We start from the raw sequence: 12,486 nt of genomic DNA on the forward strand, positions 1-12,486 counted from the left end.
AACAGACCCGCCAGATCTGTGCACAGGAAAAGCTTCCGAGAGAGTGCTGGCAAAAAACCCTAAGTTGTGATATGCAAGATGTGGACACTTCCCCCACTTGTTTAAATTGGATGCAAAATCTTTTTTTTTGCTGAAATCAGTTCATGTTGGTGCTAAGAATAATTTAGTGTTCCACTTCTGTATTTTTAAAATTAACTTCAGAGTACACTGATACTCCTTTCCTGATAGTGCAGATTATTTGGATGAATTGTACTGACTGTAGACCGCACATATTCAAAGATAGCCATCAGTAGCTTTTACCTTCTTGGTAATATATTACAGGGCTCCCATCTTCTCACTGATATGGAATTACTGCCGTTCCTCATTAAAAGAATAGTTTGCTGTGGGAAAGAGTAAATCAGTCTGCTGCTGGGGCTCATAGATACATTTCAGACCGCCTTCCAACCCAGCATTTCCTGTTCAAGGAATGGTCCGAAAGAGCTGTGCTCTTCCTGTTGGACCGTTCCTTCTTACGACCTGCCAGCTCGGGTATGGATATTGCTGCTTTTTATTATTATTTGGAGAAAAGCAATACATGAAGAGTGCTGAACTCTCTGCATTCCTTGGGGATGCCACTGACAGAGCTGATCTGTGTGTTAGGATGTGTGATCCAGTTGGTATTTGGATTGTGAGTCTTGTTCCAGATTGCTGTCACATGAGAAATTATGGGGATGTCGAGGGGGGGGGGGGGGGGAAGCAGAGAGAGACTGCTGATATTTTCATGTGTAGTGGAGCATCTTTTATCTGAAGATCCAGAAACTGTTACTGTCCCTGGCCCTGAACCATTATCCAGGGGGGAAAAAAAAGCTTCTGTTTTCTATGCTGCAGTATCTATGGTTTGGGCAGCCTGATTTCTGCAAAAGTATTTCGATCCCCTTATGAGCTTTACAATTATTGCAGCATGCTAGTATTGGTCATATGGATCATATAACTCCTGAGCTTATGACATTACATAATCTCCCTAACGTCGAAAGATCTCAGTTTAAGATTCATTGCACACTGAGAAATCGTGTACTCTTGGCAGATTAACTAAATATGTTCCTGGCAGAGTTTTGAGGTCACAGGATGATTGTCTTCTAAAGATTCTTCCTTTATGCTGTTATAAATTGCAGTCTGCACGGGTCAGAGCTTTTTCTTATGTGGCACCTACGCTGAGGAGTGCATTACCTAAGGACCTGTGGTGTATTGATGATAAAATATTTAGGAAACAAGCCAAGGCATAATTTCTTAATGTGGTTTTTAATATGTAATAGTTACAAAATTATGGAATGATTTGCCCCTGGTGATCAGAGAGGAACAAGATGTAATGAAATTCCATAAGAAATTAAAGACCTGGTTGATCATCGATAGGATCTGAACTCTGGAAAGAGCACAATTTGTAATCTTTCTGTAATACTGGATTACTTTGTTTTATGATTTTAATGTTGTTTAGGGTAATTATGAGTGTACATCACTTTGAGCGATTTGTTTTAAATCAGGAAAGTGCTATATAAATTTCATTGCATTTGTAACTTTTTGCATTTGTTTTATTCATTTTATGTAATACTAGCGGTACCCGGCCACGCGTTGCAGTGTCAGGTTCTTTTCCCTCCCTTCCCCTTGCTCATTTACCTCAGTCACTCATCCTCCTCCCCCTTGGTCACTCACCCCCCCCTTCCCTCCCCTTCCCTCCCATGTCCCCATTCCAACTCTCTCCCCTGACACTCACCTCTCCCCTCATTCTCCCTCCCCTGACACTCACCTCTCCCCTCATTCTCCCTCCCCTCACTGTCACCTCCCCCGGCCTACTGCCTACCCTTCAGATCAGAAAACCTTTGTCCTTCTATTTCTGTGGGAACCCCCCAACCCAAAAAAAACAAACCCAATCCCAACCCTTTAAATCAAACAACCCCCCACCCTCCTGCCCATGTGACATAGTAAGGGCGAGGGCCCGTCGGCGCCATTTTCAGACTGGCAGCCGGCGGACCTTTGCTCTTACTATGTTAGAGGACCTACCGCTGCCATTGCTCCACCCCACTGACATAGTAAGGGCAAAGGGCCATTGGAACCCGTTTCAGTGCTCGCAGCCGACGGACCAACGCCAATACATCACTCCCGGACCGCTCCTGAACGCCCGCTCCACCGACTGACATTTTTATCAGGTCTCGGGGGGGTCTGGAGGGTGGGGGGGTGGTAATGAATTTATTGCGAACATCTTGGGGAGGGGTCACAAGGGGGGGGCAGGTTTCATTCATTCGGCAACTCTGGGGGGGGCAGGGGGGTGGGTTACTGTTTTTCGCAGGGCTGGGGGAGGGGGGCAGGAGAGTGTGGGGTGGTTAGTTTAAGAGAACGTTTCTCATAGGGTTGTTTTTTGGGGGAAGGGGGGAAGTTAACACACAAATTACATACACTAAACTTGCACAATCTCGGGAACGCACCAAAATAGCCCTCCCCAGACCACAAAACAAATTTGGGAGTGTAAAATTGGTTAGGCACTTCCCTATTTGGCTACATAACGTTCACAGACACCCAGGGACAGACCACATGTAGCACCAACAATTTTAATTTCCCAGGTCTTGGGGGCCCTGGGAAATTAAAATTGCATGTTGACCAGAGATTTAAGGATCTTATGCTTGTTAATCACAACTTTCAGGTGAGCGGGATACAACAGGGCATAAGAAAACGCTTTATCCTCCAGAGCCTTCTTAACTGCTGAATAACCTGCAGGAAGACAGAAAAACCCTGAAAGAACATCATTCTCTGGGATTTATATGAGACTTGAGCTTTGTCTAGGATCCTCACTTTATCTCGGTAGCTGTGCAGCTGCATAATAACTGTGCAAGGCCCCCCCAAAGACCTGGGAAATTAAAATTGTTGGTGCTACATGTGGTCTGTCCCTGGGCGTCTGTGTGCGTTATGTAGCCAAATAGGGGAGTGCCTAACCAATTTTGCACTCCCAAATTTGTTTTGTGGTCTGGGGAGGGCTATTTTGGTGCGTTCCTGAGATCGTGCAAGTTTAGTGTATGTATTTGTGTGTGAACCGCCTCCCCAAGATGTTTGCAATAAATTCATTACCACCCCCCACCCTCCAGACCCCCCGAGACCTGATAAAAATGTCAGTCGGTGGAGCGGGTGTTCAGGAGCAGTCCGGGAGCGATGTATTGGCATTGGTCCGTCGGCTGCGAGCACTGAAACGGGTTCCGACGGCCCTTTGCCCTTACTATGTCAGTGTGGTGGAGCAATGGCAGTGTTAGGTCCTATGACATAGTAAGGGCAAAGGGCCGCCGGCTGCCAGTCTGAAAATGGTGCCGACGGGCCCCTCACCCTTACTATGTCACATGGGCTACTGCCGCCATTGGTGTCCCCGAGTGGCACAGTAAGGGAAAGGGCCGTCGGCGCCATGTTGATTGCTGGCAGCCGACGGCTGTAGTGCAGGAGATGTGTCCCGGACCGGTCCAAAGCACACCGTGTGCCGCCCTTAGGCCTCAGTGAGTGGCCTTGCACGGTTATTATGCAGCTGCACAGCTACCGAGATAAAGTGAGGATCCTAGACAAAGCTCAAGTCTCATATAAATCCCAGAGAATGATGTTCTTTCAGGGTTTTTCTGTCTTCCTGCAGGTTATTCAGCAGTTAAGAAGGCTGTGGAGGATAAAGCGTTTTCTTATGCCCTGTTGTATCCCGCTCACCTGAAAGTTGTGATTAACAAGCATAAGATTCTTAAATCTCTGGTCAACATGCAAAGGGTTTTTTGGATCAGTTCAGTGAGGCTTAACACTGGCACGCCGCACCACTCGTCTTCTCCACTTCCCAATAAATACTGGGACATCTGTTTCAATCCAACATAGCCTAACGCATTATCTCTAATTGTGACAGAATCAAAAACAGTGGAATATATAGATCACAGCTTTAAATAAAGTCTCACCTATCCAAAAGCACCAACACCTGTGCTAATGCAGGATTCGCCACTGAGGAGACTTTTCATCATGTATTTATTATTTACTTATTTGTATCAACCCCATTGCCCCTCTCATCAAGATGTTTGGGCCTGAGGTAGTCTGGCTATGCTGGCCCTACCATGTAATATTTTATTTCACCATATCCCCAGGCCAGCCGGATCCCGGCCTGAGTTACTTATTCTTGTTTATATTGTATTTACCTACTTGTGGGCTGCTTGAAATGGACCCACCAGAAGCTAACTAATGGCACCTCCGAGCACCCCCAATTTCTCGTTTTCCTTTTGTGCTGGTGAGCTGCTGCCACAGGTGGGACCACTAACCACCACTCCTATCTAGGATTTTATGTAAGCTTCAGGTGCAACCTGAAAATCTGAATCTGAGATGTCCAAAGCTATGTCTGTTAGTTTATTTAGAAGGGATGGGATCCACCTAACACATTGGGTTGTGTTTTGCATGCTGGATTTCTGCCCCACCCAGCTCCCTCACATGATTGCTTGCTTGTTTTTCCCCCTCTTCTTTTTCTGTTCTTTTTTGCTCTTGGCCCCTTACCATACTAATCTAGGATGATATGGGACCCAGACGGTCATTTAATCCTGTCATTGTGCTCCATTCATAGCTTTGCTTCTTTTGATTGTTATCAAGTTGATTGCTTTTTTTTGACACCAAATCATTACCCCTCCCCCCCCCCCCAATGCATGATGATAGTGTCAGGCTTAGGGTGTGCCTTGGCGTCCTGCAGATGCCTAGGAATCAGCTGGTCCGCGAGGTCTGCCCAATCCTTTGCCAGCTGATGCCATCAATGCTCTTTTCTTTGCAATCCACCACCACAATTTTTTTTTTTGGCCTCTGTTCACAAGCTGTCCTTTTCTCTGCCACAATAAGATAAGTAACACAAGAGAAAACATATATTCCTTGCCAGTATTGCCCACCCCTCACTGAGCTTTTGCATCTCTTATTTCCAGCATCCAATGTGTTGCATCTGCCCGTGCTCCATACAATACCCAGTTCCTTGTCCAGTGATGCGACCCCCAAGCCTAAAAGTGCATCCTGTAACTCTTGGGGTCCCTGCTCATTATGTAAAGGCAGCTTGCCTAGAACCGTGAAGGTGCTGTCCCACCCTTGTGTTTAAAGAATGGACCCTTCCCCCAGTGCTCTGTTTCTGCTTCTCTACCTCCTGAACTGGACATAATGCTTTGTCCCATCACTGTCATGGTATTACTTAGAATCCTTTTTGAATCCTCTCTTGGATCATCACAGCCACATTTCCTAACTAATCTTCCCCAAATGCACATCTCCTGCCAGTGCCAGCCCATGGGTCTTAAAACCCAGTTTAGGGCACGAACTCTAAATGCCTCAAAGTAGCTGATTAGGAATGTTGCCCCAAATAGCTCATCCTCAGTTATTTCATGCTACCCCAAGCTGGGCCTCCATCCTCTTCCTGAGATGCTTGTTGTGATGGACCCTTAACCATCCCTGAGTGCTGCTTCTGTTAATTGCTTATCATGAATGTCCCAGTGGCTGCCTTTAATGGGGCATGCATTTTTTGAAATCCCGTGCCCTGAATAGCACCATTTTGCCCCCTGATCCTTTGTTCATCTTTCGCAACAATTAGGCTGGTTTTATAAACCAAGTCTTAATTTACCTGATGCGTTGAATGTGCTTCCTTCCCAGTTTTTGTTCTTTTTTTTAATTTATTTTCCTGTTGCTGATACTGATGGCATTTTTAGGCTTGCACTTTATAAACCTTTTGCCTGCCTATGAATGGATTTTCATTTTTCTTTCATTACTTTACTTTCAAATAAAATATCTTATGATATTTTCAAATGGATATGGAGTGGAAGCAGTGTTGATGCTGGCTGATGGAAGGGGCTAAAATTGTTTCCTCATTGTACAAAGCTGTCATCCAAACCTTGCAGGGTAGAACCCCCTGACTGTTTTGATTAATCAGTGGAATGCAGACTTGGGGTTGAACTTGCAGGAGAGTGGCTGGAAAAACGTTTGGAAGATTACACACACTGCCTCCTTATGTAGTTGTAGGAGGGAGTAACTCTCTTACTTGTTAGGTAGGGCATATAGATATCTGCTTTTCTATACACAACTTTCTCCTCCTTCAGAACTCTGCTGGTGAGGCTGAGGGGAGGGAGGCTCTTATGTCATTTCTTGGTGGTTTTGCCTTGTAGTCCGTAGATTTTGGTCACTAGTGGAGGCTAAAATTGAGGACATTCTTGAGGAGCAGGCACATCTTATGCCCATCTTGTGTGGGTGTGTGTGGGCTGGGTTGGATTTGGAACTTTAGATGCATATTTACATAAATTATGTGTGCAGTTTGCTCTTGGCAGCTAAATTCACAGTAGCCACGTTCTGGAAGACAAACGCTGTGATTGCAGACTGGAAGAAGCAGGTGCGTTTGTCAATTTCTCTGAGAAATTGACGTGAGCTAAGAAATAATAGGGGGCAGTACTGGGAATTTGTTTCAAGACATTGATTTGACATTTTACTGCACTGTTTACTATTGCATTCTGTTTGTAGTATTGAGTCTATTGTAGTGCACTTCTGTTTAGTACTATTGCTCTACCTGCCATTTTTGTGATGATGGTGTTCTTTGGTTGATCTGCCAGTTTCAATAAATATATAGTTTTAAGAAAAAGAAGTTTCACCCTGGAGAGGTTCATCAGGGCAATTAGTAAGTGTGCAAGGCCTTCCCAGCAGATGCCAAAGAACTAGAAAGGAATTAAAGTCATTTCTCAGCATGTGCGGAGTGATTAGCAGAATGTTTGTTTGAGATGTAGAAGGATTAGTTTTTCCTGTGATTGCATGCTGTATTTGTTCCTCCTTACAAGTTCATTGTTCTCATTTCTATCTGGGACATGTAAAGTAAGAAACAAACAAACCTGGAGACTGATCAAAAAAATAAATAAATCACAACTCCTATCCCAGCCCATGTGAGGCAGTTGTGGGGGCTGAATGCAGCCCACGCTTCTGTGTTGAGGGGAGATTCACTTAACCTTTCACATCTCCCCATCTGCTGCTCAGCATTAAAGCTGAAGTTCTTAATAAAACATTTTTCAGTAACTCTGTTCTCTGGTTAAAAAAAAACCCAAAAAAACCCCCCAGAACCATTGAGCTCCCTGTGCTTAGTTCTCCTCCTTTAATTAGAGGCGATGCTGGTACTGAAAGCTCCTCCTGTACAGTCTGTCTTCACCTCCCATCATTTAAGTGAGGATATAAATTGGGGGTGGATCCTCATCGTTGTCACATGGATATGTGTTAAACAAGCATACAGCACGGACAGCTGAAAAGTGGACTCAAGGAAGGTTTTTTGAAAGCAAGTGGGTGGGTGGAACTGCACTATAAATACATAAAGTCAATTAGGGCGAAAAGGAGAAAAAGTTTTTTATTGGAGTAAGCTAACTAACAGGCCGATTATAGTAAAGCGCGGCCGCGGTTACCCTGCTTCTAACCCGCTTCTAACTCACAATTTGGCCGCGTAAGTCCAACCCGTGATTCACTATCCCTTTTAACTCATCCTTACCACTTCTTTAAATCAACGGGTAACCCTTTCCGCCTGCAGCATGTATATGAGATGTAAACGCTCCGATTAGCTATTCCCTCCCATACAGTAATGTGCGCCTCGATTATCTCCTTTTTAACCTGTAGTTTTGCCGCGCGTTTAACCTGCTAACTTATCGCCTACCCTTACCCCTGCATTAGTGTGGAGCGTCAGGTCAGAGAGACGAAATTTCATGGGCAAACGACCCCCTCACCTCCCCGGGACCCTTACCCTGGCATTAGTGTGGTGTGACAGCAATAGGCAGGCTCCGGTCAAAATCCCCCCCCCCCCCCTCCCGAAGCAAGGCGCAGGGCGAAAATCGGCTCGACATGTCATTAAAACAAAAGTAAATAAAGTGTAATAAAAGTAAACTTACTGCATGTGAATTTTCTTTGAACAGTCCTCTCTCCCCTCCTCCCGAGGCGCGCACTGCGGCTCCCCTGCCTCCCGGGGGCAGCCAGCGGCGAAAGCGGCTTCCAGCAGCCCCCGCTGGAGTGACTGCCGCTGTCGGGCAAGAAAGGAGCACGGCTACTGAAGATGGATGGATGGGGCGAGCAGCTGCCTGGGACTGGCCACTGATGAGATAGACATGAAGGGGGGGGGGGAGGGGTGGAGAAAGGCAGGGGGGGGGGCAGAAAGTTGAAACAAAAAGCAAAATGAGCAAAAAAAAAAACAATCCTTGACAGACAAAGCAGGAAAAAAAGCACAACACTTTTAACATTTTTAAATAGCTATACTTTTTATTTTAGCACCTAAAAATGTTGGTTGACCTAAGTTTTTAGAGAGAGTTTCCACCCCCTGGGTAATTAACTTTGCATGTGCAGGTGATATTCTGGCACTGGCATGCACAGCTTGACAGAACCTCAGGGAAACTATTTCATTTGCAGGGGGAAAGTATTTATTTATGTGGGGTGGAGAGTCAGCTGTGATAAATGTGGGTAGGAAAGACATTAAACTTCTCAACAGCTATCAGGGATCTGTTGTCAAAAAGGCAGGAAGAGTGAGTCAGGAGCTTCCTCTCCCTAACATACAGGCCGATACAGTAAAAATCGCGGGAGAACGGGCAAGCGCTCAGGCCACTCTCCTGTGCATGCGATTCAGAAAAAAAAATTATTCAAATTAGGGCCCACAGTAAAAAGAGGCGCTAGGGACACTAGTGTGTCCCTAGCGCCTCTTTTTTGACAGGAGCAGCGGCTGTCAGTGAGTTTGACGGGCGACACTCAATTTTGCCGGCATCGGTTCTCAAACCCGCTGCCAGCCACGGATTCGGAAACCGGCCGCGGGCTGATTTTTTAAAAAATTATTTTTAACTTTTGGGACCTCCGACTTAATATCGCCATGATATTAAGTTGGAGAGTGCACAGAAAACATTTGGATGCCAAATCTGAGGTGCCTGGGCAACTTGGTGCCTAAGATTTTTCTTGTCTTGTGTAACGAACACTAACCAACAATTTCAAGTGAGTAGCATGGCAGAAGTGCTTTTCTGTGCACTTTCCCGGTGTCTGCAGAAATTAACACCTACCTTTTGGGTAGGCGCTAATTTTTGAAAGTAAAATGTGCGGCTTTGGCTAATAGGGCCATCAACATGCATTTGCATGTTGTGGGCGCTATTAGTTTCGGGGGGGTTGGACGCGCGTTTTGAACGCGCTATTACCCCTTACTGAATAAGGGGTAAAGCTAGCGCGCAAACGCGCATCCAAACGCAGATTAACAGTGCGCTCTGCCGGAGCGCACTGTACTGTATCGGCCTGATAAAAGGTTGCGAGGCAGCACGGCTCCTTATTTATTTTATTTATTTCGATTTATATTCCGCTTTTCTCACTTTTTTCAGTGCTTCAAAGTGGATTACATTCAGGTACTGTAGGTATTTCCCTATCCCCAGAGGGCTTACAATCTAAGTTTGTACCTGAGGCAGTGGAGGGTAAAGTGACTTGCCCAAGGTCACAAGGAGCGACTATAATGAGCCCTGTCTATAACAGATTGAAGTCACAGCCTCAAATATTGCTTGTATGGTAATTGTTATATCAGTGCTTGTCCTCTTTATCGCAGCCAATTCACTGCCTTCCATCCTGATTGCTATAGAGAGGGCTGACGGTATAACAGGCAGGTTGGAGGGTTTTAAGTTGGTTTCGATAACAGCCATCTGTGCAGGGATCTTCCTGAGCAGTTGCTGCAATGTGCCAGAGTCATTGACGAATCACATGATGGCTTGTTCTATGAATTAATTACCTGTCACTTCGCTGTTATTTAGGCAAGTGCTTAAGTGTTTGGCTCTCCGTGGATTGTGCTCTCTGCGTGGCAGACTATACTGTGCAGGTTTTGTAATGACTTTATAGTTAGTCTTGTATTTTTGGTGCAGATGTGAAGTTCGGAGTTTTTAGTACAAGGAAAGTATACAGCAGGACTGCCGCACCTGCGGGTTGCTTGAGACCTTCAGAGGTGTTTTCTGCAGCCTGCAAGCAGAGACTGAAATAAGAGTAGATAATGGCAGATAAGGAGCGGCCAGTCCACTCTGTTGTCCCTGCTTGCTTAATTCTTCAGAGTATCCCCCAGCTGTCAACTGCACAAGTTTGACCTCCTTGGTGTGGCCATCTCCCTTCCTTGCCCTTAGCCACACCCCCACCTGCTGCCCTGAGGATCTCTCTCAGCTTTCAGGTGCACAAGTTTGATTTGCCTGAAGGATACCCCGCCTTCTCTAGCTGAGAAGGGAGCCACGTCAGCCTGCAGCCCATGCGAGGAAACAGTTTGTGTGTTGTGTGTGCGTGTGTGTTATCTCTGTCCAGGTTGTTGTGTTCTTGTGTGTCCAGATCTGTGGAATTTTCTGCTACTTTAATATGGGGATTGTTTCTTCTGATTTAAAAAAAAAAAAAAAAAAGGTTGGAGAGCCTGCTGCAGTTCTTCACGGTTTAATGAAATTCAAATGAGCTGTATGAGACTGCTTGATCTCTCCAGCATGGTTAAAAAAAAATCTGCCGGAACTAGCTTTCATGACAAATGAATCCATGAACAAAACATCAGAAGTGAAAAAGTAAAATCGCTTGGTTTTGATTAGGTGAAGGCGTAAGGGTGTGTTAGGGGAAAGCATCTCCCTTCTTCTACCAGATCTAGTCTGGAAATGAGGAGCCAGCATGGTGGCCACTGCTCAGGAAGCAGGTGCTGCTTTAGGCTGCTCAGTGAGCAGTGGCTCTCCTCTTCCTCCATTGAAACAGCTTAGAAAGAGAGGCAGGCCCCTCCTGGCTGGCTCCATTCCTACTAACCTGGCAGCAGCCACGGGGCACCCAGCTAGCCTCCGTGCCCAAGATCTGTTTTATCACCTGCCTTGGATATCGAGTGACATTTTCAAGGTTAGAAGCTTTTCTGCACACTCTTTTTTGGTTTAAATGTCAAGCGTATTCTTTCCAGAGACCATATGCACCATGGCTGACATATAGGGCCTTGTGTCTTTAGTACGGGAGGGAAACCCAGCATGAATGAATGTACTGTAATTGTGACTTCATTATTAACACATTCAGAAATCATTTTAGAGAGATCCAGGGCTTGCGTTAGTACTCTGTGGCCAGTTTTCAGGCCCTGTCCTGTGGGGTATTAGGTAGATTCAGCCACTCTAGAAGTGGGCAGGTTCTGGAGGCATTTTAGGTCAGAGAGAGGACTTTCCTGCCCGTGCTTATTTCTGCAGCAGACACCTAAATCCAGCCAGCCAGATTCGGGCCAGCTTTCAGCTCCCACCCAACTAGCTAGGTTGCAGCGGCACACTTCACCCTGGTCAGCTAAAATCTAGCCAGTGAGATTGCCATGTGGCTTTAAGTCAGCCCTTTCTGTCTATGGGTAGGGTATTTTGAAAATTATTTAATGGAATTTTAAAACGCTGGAGACCCATCATGGAAATATAACACCATTAAGCAACTCCTTGAGGAGGCAACCTGTGAACGAAAAGGTAACTGCTGGGAACCCCCACCAAGAAAACTGTTGTTCTGGCTGACTTCTGACCCCCCACCCCACTGTATTTCTCTGAGGACCATGTGAGAATTACCAGGAAGGGAAGAGATCTTGGTGGGCACTAAAGAGAAAATCATAGAAAAATACTGTCTCATTTTTTTTCTCTCTGAAGTTGAACTGTGACTTACAAAACACTATTTTTGTTTTAATTATTTCTGTAAAAATAGAATAGTCTAAGAGGAATGCCTGTAAATGAAAGTCTGGGAAGTAGGCTGACGAAAGGCAGCAAATGCCATGATGATGAGACCTTGCCTGTCTGAAGCTGTGTGTTACAGTGAGACAGCTGCTGACGGGAGTACTGTTCTTAAGAACATAAGAAGATGCCATACTGGGTCAGACCAAGGGTCCATCAAGCCCAGCATCCTGTTTCCAACAGTGGCCAATCCAGGCCATAAGAACCTGGCTAGTACCCAAAAACTAAGTCTATTCCATGTTACTGTTGCTAGTAATAGCAGTGGTTATTATATAAGTCAACTTAATTTCCGAGCCCGCTGACAGCCACGGGCTCGGAAACCGGACGCCGGCAAAATTGAGCGTCCAGTTTTCGGCCCGACAGCTGCCGGCCATTTAAAAAAATTTTTTCTCTTACTTTTTTACTCTTCGGGACCTCCGACTTAATATCGCCATGATATTAAGTCAGAGGGTGCCGGCAGAAACTATTTATTTATTTATTTAAAAACTTTTCTATACCATCACTAAGTTATATACCATCGCAACGGTTTATAAATAGGCACATAGACTAAGGTAAGTAAATGTAGGATATATTACATTCTAACAGGTGCCAAAAAGGTTCGGTTACAATTTCATAAATAAAATCATTATTTGAGTAATGTTGGTCATGTCCAGGTGTATTATTGAGTTACTATCGCTTTGAAATATTACTTCTTAAATGTAGGATTGAGTAAATTCATTCTCATCTGCATTACCCTGTACTTTCATTCTCTACCCTCCACACTCTTTAGTGA

At 45.2% G+C, this 12,486-nt stretch overlaps 1 protein-coding gene across 8 annotated transcripts in view; it reads left to right on the forward strand.

The window, feature by feature from the left end:
* The window catches only part of RAB27A (RAB27A, member RAS oncogene family), a 189,653-nt gene that overhangs the window by 60,351 nt on the left and 116,816 nt on the right, over positions 1-12,486 (forward strand). The gene's annotated exons all lie outside the window — the stretch shown is intronic.

The sequence above is a fragment of the Rhinatrema bivittatum genome, chromosome 13 (assembly GCF_901001135.1).
Source record: "Rhinatrema bivittatum chromosome 13, aRhiBiv1.1, whole genome shotgun sequence".
NCBI classification, from domain to species: domain Eukaryota; kingdom Metazoa; phylum Chordata; class Amphibia; order Gymnophiona; family Rhinatrematidae; genus Rhinatrema; species Rhinatrema bivittatum.